General features: G+C 42.4%; 1 non-coding gene across 1 annotated transcript; it reads left to right on the top strand.

The window, feature by feature from the left end:
• The first annotated feature begins 7898 nt into the window (after window positions 1-7898).
• Window positions 7899-7970, top strand: trnae-cuc (transfer RNA glutamic acid (anticodon CUC)). The gene has a single exon. It is a non-coding gene; the product is annotated as a tRNA-Glu (tRNA).
• The last annotated feature ends 2146 nt before the right edge of the window (window positions 7971-10116 follow it).

The following is a 10116-nucleotide window of genomic DNA, read 5'->3' as shown; positions in this document are numbered from 1 at the left end:
TTATCATTGAAGGCCTTATAACACCAATGACAAACATACGAACAACCCAAAAAAGCCGTCAAACTCTTTATTCCAAAGTAATGACTATCACTTAGGAAGAGAAACAGTGTCTGTGTATGGGTTTCAGGATGTGTCTGAAATTTCACAAATACTTCCTTTACCTCACAACGGTACCACACAACAATTTTTAAAGACAACAACTCCTCAAACATGGCAATGTCTGAAAAGGCAACCATCTGTTGAGAGTTTAAGCCGGCCCTCTGATGAAGCATTAAAGCCTCTTGCATAGCTTGGGGTTCAGGCATGTCGGGGGTGAGTAGTTTTATTAAACTGTAAGCAAAACAGAGCTTATTGTCCCCATTGGAACTCACCACTAATTGCCTGAGCTTGTTCCTAATTATGTCGTTCTTCAAGCATTTCGACAGTCTTCTAAGCGCCCCACCCTCAGGGTTAGGAACCACATTCATTACCAGAGACAGACTTTCATCAGCTAAGATGGATGCGTTACTTTGCAATAACGCTTCGATTTTAGCCAGAAATTCATCAACATCTAAATTATCTCCACTCAGCATTACAGATAGGTTGCTAAACAAATCATCCCCTCTGAGTTCTAACTGTACAACATCTCGAGGTCTGACCCTTTCAGCAACCTGTTCAAGCATGTTTTGCAAGGCCTCGTGTATGTTGACAAATATTTCTGCATAATTGTCACAATTTAAAAGTTCTGCAAAATTAAAACGCTGAATCATTTCAAAATTGTTATAGGCCGGTCTATCTATAATCACGGGATCACTGGTACTTTTGGACACATCATCATTTTGAACAAAGCCTTCAACCCCTACATTCTCACAGAGCATGTCATCCACAGCCTTATCAGTCTCAGAACCCTCCACATTCCGAACACCCCCACCGCTGACATCTACAAAACCCCCTTTTTGAGGAGGCTCATTTAAAGCCTGTAAAAGTCCTTCAAAGATATCCACCCGGTTAATGTCAAGACCCTCCTCTATAGTGACGGCTGCTTCTGCCGCCGTACTGTGTTCTAATTGTCTCAAATCATTTATAATAGGGGCAGAATTTGGTCGGGGTAGCGTCTCCAAAGCCTCCACCATTTCAAACAAATCGGGGTGAACTAGGGGTTGAACCTCTATAAGCGCTACCGTTGGGAGGTGGTTATTTAGATCATTGACCATCTGTAACAGGTCGGGGTTCACGGTAAGTCTGGTAATTCACATTCTATCGGTGGTGATTGGGGGTTATTTAAATCATTTATCATTTGTAATAGTTCCTGGTTCATTGGGACATCAGAGGAGTTCACAACAGGGCCGAGGGTGTTCTCTCGGGAAGGTCTTTTTGGGGCCCTAACTTGTTCATAATCCTTTAGTTTGTGAGTTCTTTTACCAAGTCCGGACATTTTTTTTATTTTTTATTTTTCCAACAACCCACAATAGTAAGGCGTTTTGTATCTATTAAAACATTAAATACGGTACAATTCGTTAGTAAGGGTATTAATAAGGGTGTTTTGGCTCTCTATCACAAGGTTTTGCCCCACTAACACAAGTCTTTGATTTAGTAACAAGGTATGTAGCAACTCATGCCGACCTTCAGGAAGTAGCTCCGGGGGATGGTGTCCTGGCTCAGCTGCAAAGGATGGTCGCTCCGGTAAATCTCGGTCGAAGGAGGCAGGGAGCGAGCGTATACTCACGGACGGAGACCAAGAAGGCCTTTGCGGTGACACCCTGGCCAATCGCGGTGTACTGTTCAGCGTTTCTGTAGCCAAGAAACGGGGCTGGGGGGACGATGTTGAAACCAGTCCGTCGTTGGGTGGTGTGTCAACCCTGACTGACGGCGACCCCTGAGGTTGTTGGTTGCCTGTATTTGTTCCGCCCGACAATGCGGCGGGCTGAATCTGGATTGTTGAATTACCCCCAGAAGGCTGTGGCCTGAGTAGATGTTGGGGGGTCTCCAAGACCACCGTGGGGGATCCTCTCGGTGATCTCTCCGGGGAAGATGTTTGATCCCACTTAGACGGGGTAATTGTCCTCAATAGCTCATCCACAGAATGACTATCCCAAGAGTCTTGGGAAGAATAAAAATATACATTACATTTACATCTTTAAACGGCGACAGAAATCAAACTTAAAACAACATGTCCAGGACCTTCAAAACCTTTAGCTTTTTTAGACCTTTGAAAATAGGCTTAGACATTCACTACAACGCCTTATTATTTACAGACAATATATTTATTAGGACTTGATAATAAATGTAAAACAGAGAAGCCTCTGTAAATAAACTGTTTCTTAAATGTAATATTGTTAATAAAACACTTTTTATACACACACACACCACATTTCATTTTTAAACGAACCTTCCAAGTGTAAACGCTTCCTGATCCCGGGACTTCCTGTTTCACAAACGTTTTCACGATCTGTTTAAATATTAAATACAATGAACACCTTCAAGCCTTTTCCTACAGCCACTTTAAAACAGAAGTATAATTGCGGGAGATAAGCCAAACAACTTACTAAAACCTTTCGGACAGCTTTACTTCCTAACCAGACGGTCGGGCAATCGGTCATTTCTAAACACATGCCCCAGAAACAAGCCTAGACCTGTCCGGACTTCTAAAGATCTTTCCCAGAACCCCCAAGACCTACAGGAAATGGGCACCCCTCGCTTAAATATTAGCCCTCAACGGGCAAACAAAACCCTTTTAAAAACATTAAAGTTTGAAAGATCTTACTTACCTCCAAAGAATAATCGTTTCTTATGTTTTTCAGCTGGTTTAGCTTTTTGCACTTCTGTGAAGGTAAGAGACATGTTTAACCTTTAACCACCCCGCTTTATAAAAAGCTTTAACCTCTTACAAGCGGCAGATATATACTCACCGCTATCAGATACAGGGGCTGACGGCCTTTCAGATTCTTGAAAGGTTACGGTTCTCGAAGGTAAAACTAAACAAGCCCTCGCTGTGGAAGGCCTTTCGTTGTCTCGAACCACGTTTCTTAATACTGTTAGAAAGGATATTTTTTTAAATTAACAAGACGGGCCTCAAACATCTTACAGAAACGTTATACAAACAAACAGGGGTTTAGTTCTTACCCGGTCGGCAGACAGCCTGTCTAGGGACAACCACTTCTCTTGGTTGATCCTCGGAGACATTAATCACAGGCCTTTCGATAGTTTCTGTGTAATTAAAGAGACCGCCATTAATATATATTAAAACGTTTTCATAACTCTAATGAGCCGCTTCAAAACACAACCACACACCCATACATAAGAACCCTTGAGCGCAAACACAAAAATCTTACCGTCGTTGTTCCAGATGATCTCCTCAGCGTTGGGAATTAACTCCTGTTGACTGGCTGAAAAATAATTTTACAGAACTTAAAACAGATGTTATAACCTTATTTACAATACATGCCCACAACCCGCTCTGAGTCAATGAAAATAATCTGAAGACTTACCTAAAAACTCGTTTAAATCGAAGTCGTTGATGTTGTTTCCGGACATTGTTGATCTTTAGGCTTAAATCGAAAGGTCAGTATGAGTCTGTCGAGCTGAAGACCAGACCTTCATACTTATACTGATGGCCGGATGCCGGATCTGCTTGTAAGGCATTGTTCTGGGCTGGCCTTTGTGCCGTCCTGTTACCAATTAACATATCAAAACCAACCAATAAAATGACCCTGCATCAATTTCAAATAGAAACCAAGATGGCGACGATCTCTCTCCTCTCTACTCTAAACTTTTATTAGAACCTTTTGGTCTCTCAAAAAAACATTTTTAAGCATCAAGACCTATAGTCAATAAACACTAAGAATATTTCAGGCCTTTATACGCGCTAAAAAACAACCTGAGCCAAGAAAATAACTATAAAGATCTAAAATAAGTAGCGCTTTTCCAGTGATTTTTTTTTTTTTTTAATAGCGATGCTTTGTTTGGTATTAAACAAGTCACAAACTACTCAGAACAGCATTTATCCCCACAAAAGAGATATTTGGGTTTATTTTACAAAGCTTATAAATTATATAGTTTAAAAGTATTCTGAATGTTTTGAGACCACACGCCATGCCTACGTTTGTCTGAGCCCACCCCCGTCCCCCGTGGTGTGAGTGATTTAGCCTTGAGTGTTGTGATCTATTTAGCATTGAGTGATCAGTTGTTTTTATTTTTTAAATGATTCCTTATCATCAGGGATTGAGCCTGCTAAAATACCTTAAAAACATATCCTTATCTTAAGTCTAACTCTTATGAGCTTTAAGACCCTAGAATGTATTTAAGTAAAACGAATGAACACATTATGTGTGAGATAAAATATAACCACAGCTTTTTTTTTTTTTTTTTTTTTTTTACAAAAACAATTAACCTATACCGACAAACACCCACACACACACACACTCTCTTTTTTTAAATTTTATTTTTAATTAAATTTGAGGGGAGAGACAGAGCCATATACATTGGGGTTAACATAAGTACCCTATGCAAAACAGGAATTGTTAGGACCTGTGACCATTACAGACAACAGAACTTGTTGATCTTATAAAATGATTGGGCGAGAGAGAGAGATATAGAGACAGACAGAGACAGAGCCAGTGTGAATATGATAAACGCACTATTCAAAATGGCATTGTTAAGACCTGGGACCATTACAGACAACAGAACTTGTTGATCTTATAAAATGCTTGGGCGAGAGAGACAGAGAGAGAGAGACAGACAGAGACAGAGACAGAGACAGTGTGAATATGATAAACGCACTATTCAAAATGGCATTGTTAAGACCTGGGCCCCTTACATGTATATTTAAAAAAGACCCCCAACCACTACAGGAAGAGCCGACCCATTCACACTCTACAGTTGACCAACAAGAACAACAAGAACAACCGGTTATGGGTGGCCTTGTTGTTCAGGGTTTTAGGGGTGTACACTTTCTGACGGATATGACGTAGGAATAATTAAGGAAATAACTCTAAAATCACGCCCCCCAATTATGACGTAGGAATATTAATAAGCTTAGGGCATACGTCATAACAAAATAGGCCGCGCCCAAAAAACCCTACTATCTACTCCTGTATGGTGCATTTTCTCTCTCTCTATCTGTGATTAAATCCTTACTTATATACATATGTCCATGAACGTTTCTGGTAACTCATGTAAATCACATCACACGACGGGCAGTGATCTTTTCGGTCACTTTGAAAGTTTTGCTCATGACAATCCTTTTCTATTGCGGCACGATGGCTGCCACCGATGAAGGAAAGTCGTCCGCAGTTGGCTGCAAGCTTGCCTGAAGCGCAGGAAAGGACTTACTCGCGACGTGCCACTTAAAGACTGAAGAAGTGGGGGTCGGCCTCACCGAGAGCCCTGAGGATTAGCTCACGTGGTAGAGCGCTCGCTTAGCATTGTAGCGTTATGTTGGGTGTATTTGGATAAGAGTATTTGGGCTCTGAGCTGAAGCACTGATCTAAAGAAAACCTTGACTGTATACGAAAGTGTCAGTCATTTAAATAGCTATTTGAGTCTTAAGAAACTTGACCCTTGGAACAAACACGGCCCTGCTTTCCTCAAAGACTTTGTCTTCAAATAAGTACGGTGAGAGACCCTGCTTGCCAAGAAGATTTTGTGCACAACCTTGGAGCCTTCAAACCAGTGGAAAATCTGTTTGGAAACGACTCTACTTTCGCGAAACCCCAACTTCCAGGTGTATCGACTGAGTGGAAGTTCTTGGACAAAGCCGAACCGGACTGCCTTTGTTCCAAACCACACGGACCTCATGCCGTGTGCTGTTATCTGAGCCCGAAGCCAGAGAGGCCTCTCTGCGACGAAGTTCAGATAAGTTTAACAGTTTGGAGTTCATGATTCATGACATTTGAGAAATCAATTAGAAATGTTAATCTGTGATTCATAACTCTAGAATGTGTAATATCATTTAGTTTTCTGAAATATAAATGTGTGTTGCATTAAACTGTTTTGTTGATAATTTTAGAAATAAAATCTGTCAACGCCGAGAAATATCTTCTCATTCCTGTTTAACTGTTTAGTCTGAAATTGACACAAGTTAATAGACATTAGATTATTGGTGGCCCTGCCTATCCTTAACCATTGAATAATAATCAGTTAAGGGAAATTGTGGTAACAAGTAATGATAGGATCTTTCTCGGCACCTAAACGTGAATGAGACTGATATATATATAACGAGAAGTTACCTGACATAAATACTAACCTGCGTAGTTATTTAATGTCTGACTAATAATACTAACGAGAGACTCACCTTCGTCTTACTAACCGGTATTGTAGTCAATGTGTTTATAACCTTTTTTGTTTAACGATTTGTGTTATCATATGTGATCCCACGGTCTTTGATTTGGTCACGGAAGTGATTTGTCTTCGATTTGGTCACGGAAGTGATTTGTCTTCGATTTGTTGATCTAGAGTTTAATTGTAATTAGTTTTTCCCTTTTGTATAATTAGTGTAGTGCTACATTTAGTCTTTGTTTTGAATACATTTGACAATTTATATCTTTGGAATTGGTGTCTGCGTCCAATTATTACAGAAATTGAGTTCTACAAGATTCCAGGATTCGTGATAAGGTGATACTTTAAATTCACTTCTTTAATTGAAATGTATAAGTGTACCTTACGCTACAGCATGCGAGAGGCAGCGGGATCGATGCCCGCATTCTCCAAGGCCTCAGGCGCTCGTGCCCCGGTTTCGGGGGAGAGTCGCTCACTTTTCTTGCCGCAGACACAGGCGCAAGGCATTGCCTGTTTGCCGTAAGGTTATCAGACACAACGCGCCGGCGACGGCTGCAGCATTAGCACGCCGGCTGGCCCTTCCGAAGTTCCGGAAAAACGACCGAGATGCCGCTTCGACGTCGTAACCCCAGGAACGACCGCAAAGGCACTCCAACCCTCATTCTTCCGATCCGAAATCAGACCGAAGAGACTGTATGATGTTTTAGATTAAAGATAGTATGCAGACCGAGCAAGTTAGATTTATCGAGCTAGCAAACAGCCATTGAGGCACCTGTTCGGGACGTACCCTGTAGAAATTCCTGTCAACGATAAAAGGATCAAACGGTGGAGAAAAAGCCCGCAGGATGTTTGTCAAAACTCTGTTTGTGGACTGAATGGCTTTCCCAGATTGGCAGGGACTGTTTTTGGTATTGACTGAGGGACAGTTGTAAAAGACAACCTCTCACCGGACCTCTGGCATACACCAAAGAAAGCCACCTCACCTCTCCCCCGGATCTCACAAAACACAATCCCCCCCGCCCCCAGGGAAGACAGACCGCAATCGGACTCGGGCTTGATTGGATGAACGGCCGCAAACATTCCATGTCATTTTCTTTTAAAGCTTCACTCGTGCTTGTAAAAAACCCAGGTCTCACTGAAAGAATGCCCTGACGTGGTTGCTTCCAAGCTAGCTGGTTTACAAAGTTCCTTTTCGCTTTAACGATGATTTCCAAGAAGGGAAATAATCTATCTGTAATCTGTCAACACAGGCACCTTCTTCTCCGTTAAGCCACGCGGTCACCACCAGGAAGATGAACGCACCAGGCCGACCCGGAGTTTTCGCCAATTCGTCTCCAAGCCTCCCAAGAGGGAACATAAATAGGCCTTATTCGCAGACACAGGCCCTCACGCAGGGAGACGACCGCTTCACCGCAGCTGCCCCTGCCAAGGGCCCCGGGTCCCACCGAGACTTGAACTCAGATCGCTGGATTCAGAGTCCAGAGTGCTAACCATTACTCCATGGAACCAAGCCCGCTGCACACCTCTTGCCCATGATGAAGGTTTCTGCTCTACGCACACGTCTCGCTCTGTCGCACGGCCAAGTCCAGAGTGAGCCAAGTTGCGCCCAGAGTGCTGCATGTGGCGGGTCACTTCCGGAGCCGTCCCTGGTGGTCTAGTGGTCAGGATTCGGCGCTCTCACCGCCGCGGCCCGGGTTCGATTCCCGGTCAGGGAAGGTGGATCTGTTGCTCTTCCCCTAGGACCTGTATGGTGCGTTTTCTCTCTCTCTATCTGTGATTAAATCCTTACTTATATACATATTTCCATGAACGTTTCTGCAGCTCATGTAAATCACATCACACGACGGGCCGTGATCTTTTCGGTCACTTTGAAAGTTTTGCTCATGACAATCCTTTTCTATTGCGGCACGATGGCTGCCACCGAGGATGTAAAGTCGTCCGCAGTTGGCTGCAAGCTTGCCTGAAGCGCAGGAAAGGACTTACTCGCGACGTGCCACTTAAAGACTGAAGAAGTGGGGGTCGGCCTCACCGAGAGCCCTGAGGATTAGCTCACGTGGTAGAGCGCTTGCTTAGCATTGTAGCGTTATGTTGGGTGTATTTGGATAAGAGCATTTGGACTCTGAGCTGAAGCACTGATCTAAAGAAAACCTCTCCCCCCCAAAGTTATCAGATTCCCTTAGCTCATCAGCTTGGAACTGGTTTGCATCAAAGTGACAGTTTTGGGGAGGATGGCACCAAGAAGAGGCCAAATAGTTTGGAATTCTGCTATGAGATGTCTGGAGAAAGGGGCCTGTAGGTGATAAAAACTCTTTGAAGTGGACGAGAGCCGAAATCCCGACATAGAGCTACGAACCAAGGCCAACCGGCATTTCCAAAAGATGGCATGGATTGACATCAGTCATAAATCAAGCCCCCATCCAATAGGACACTGGGGGCTGAAACCGAAATCCAATCTCAAAAACTCAAGAACCAATCACCTCTTGATCTGACAGACTATAAGGAAGAGCGGACAGTCTTTCTCGCTCTCTCTCACCTGAACCAGTAACTCGCTGCCACAGCTCAACCTGTAGCTCTGTTGCCAGAACCGGAACCAGAAACCAACTAAGTCTTTGCCGGCAACAGAAGAGTTAAACTGGGAGAAGGAGATTGAGCCGTACGAAGAATTCTTTTAAAGGACTTTATTAAATAAAGAACTTTACAAACTGCGCTGCCCGCCTGTGCCCACCTGATCAGTGGAGTTTTACAGCTGGACAATTGACTAAGTCGACTGTATACGAAAGTGTCAGTCATTTAAATAGCTATTTGAGTCTTAAGAAACTTGACCCTTGGAACAAACACGGCCCTGCTTTCCTCAAAGACTTTGTCTTCAAATAAGTACGGTGAGAGACCCTGCTTGCCAAGAAGATTTTGTGCACAACCTTGGAGCCTTCAAACCAGTGGAAAATCTGTTTGGAAACGACTCTACTTTCGCGAAACCCCAACTTCCAGGTGTATCGACTGAGTGGAAGTTCTTGGACAAAGCCGAACCAGACTGCCTTTGTTCCAAACCACACGGACCTCGTGCCGTGTGCTGTTATCTGAGCCCGAAGCCAGAGAGGCCTCTCTGCGACGAAGTTCAGATAAGTTTAACAGTTTGGAGTTCATGATTCATGACATTTGAGAAATCAATTAGAAATGTTAATCTGTGATTCATAATTTTAGAATGTGTAATATCATTTAGTTTTCTTAAATATAAATGTGTGTTGCATTAAACTGTTTTGTTGATCATTTTAGAAATAAAATCTGTCAACGCCGAGAAATATCGTCTCATTCCTGTTTAACTGTTTAGTCTGAAATTGACACAAGTTAATTGACATTAGATTATTGGTGGCCCTGCCTATCCTTAATCATTGAATAATAATCAGTTAAGGGAAATTGTGGTAACAAGTAATGATAGGATCTTTCTCGGCACCTAAACGTGAATGAGACTGATATATATATAACGAGAAGTTACCTGACATAAATACTAACCTGCGTAGTTATTTAATGTCTGACTAATAATACTAACGAGAGACTCACCTTCGTCTTACTAACCGGTATTGTAGTCAATGTGTTTATAACCTTTTTTGTTTAACGATTTGTGTTATCATATGTGATCCCATGGTCTTTGATTTGGTCACGGAAGTGATTTGTCTTCGATTTGTTGATCTAGAGTTGAATTGTAATTAGTTTTTCCCTTTTGTATAATTAGTGTAGTGCTACATTTAGTCTTTGTTTTGAATACATTTGACAATTTATATCTTTGGAATTGGTGTCTGCGTCCAATTATTACAGAAATTGAGTTCTACAAGATTCCAGGATTCGTGATAAGGTGATACTTTA

Source organism: Amia ocellicauda, unplaced genomic scaffold (genome assembly GCF_036373705.1).
Source record: "Amia ocellicauda isolate fAmiCal2 unplaced genomic scaffold, fAmiCal2.hap1 HAP1_SCAFFOLD_158, whole genome shotgun sequence".
Classification (NCBI taxonomy): Eukaryota; Metazoa; Chordata; class Actinopteri; order Amiiformes; family Amiidae; genus Amia; species Amia ocellicauda.
This window is presented reverse-complemented; position numbering and strand designations above follow the sequence as displayed.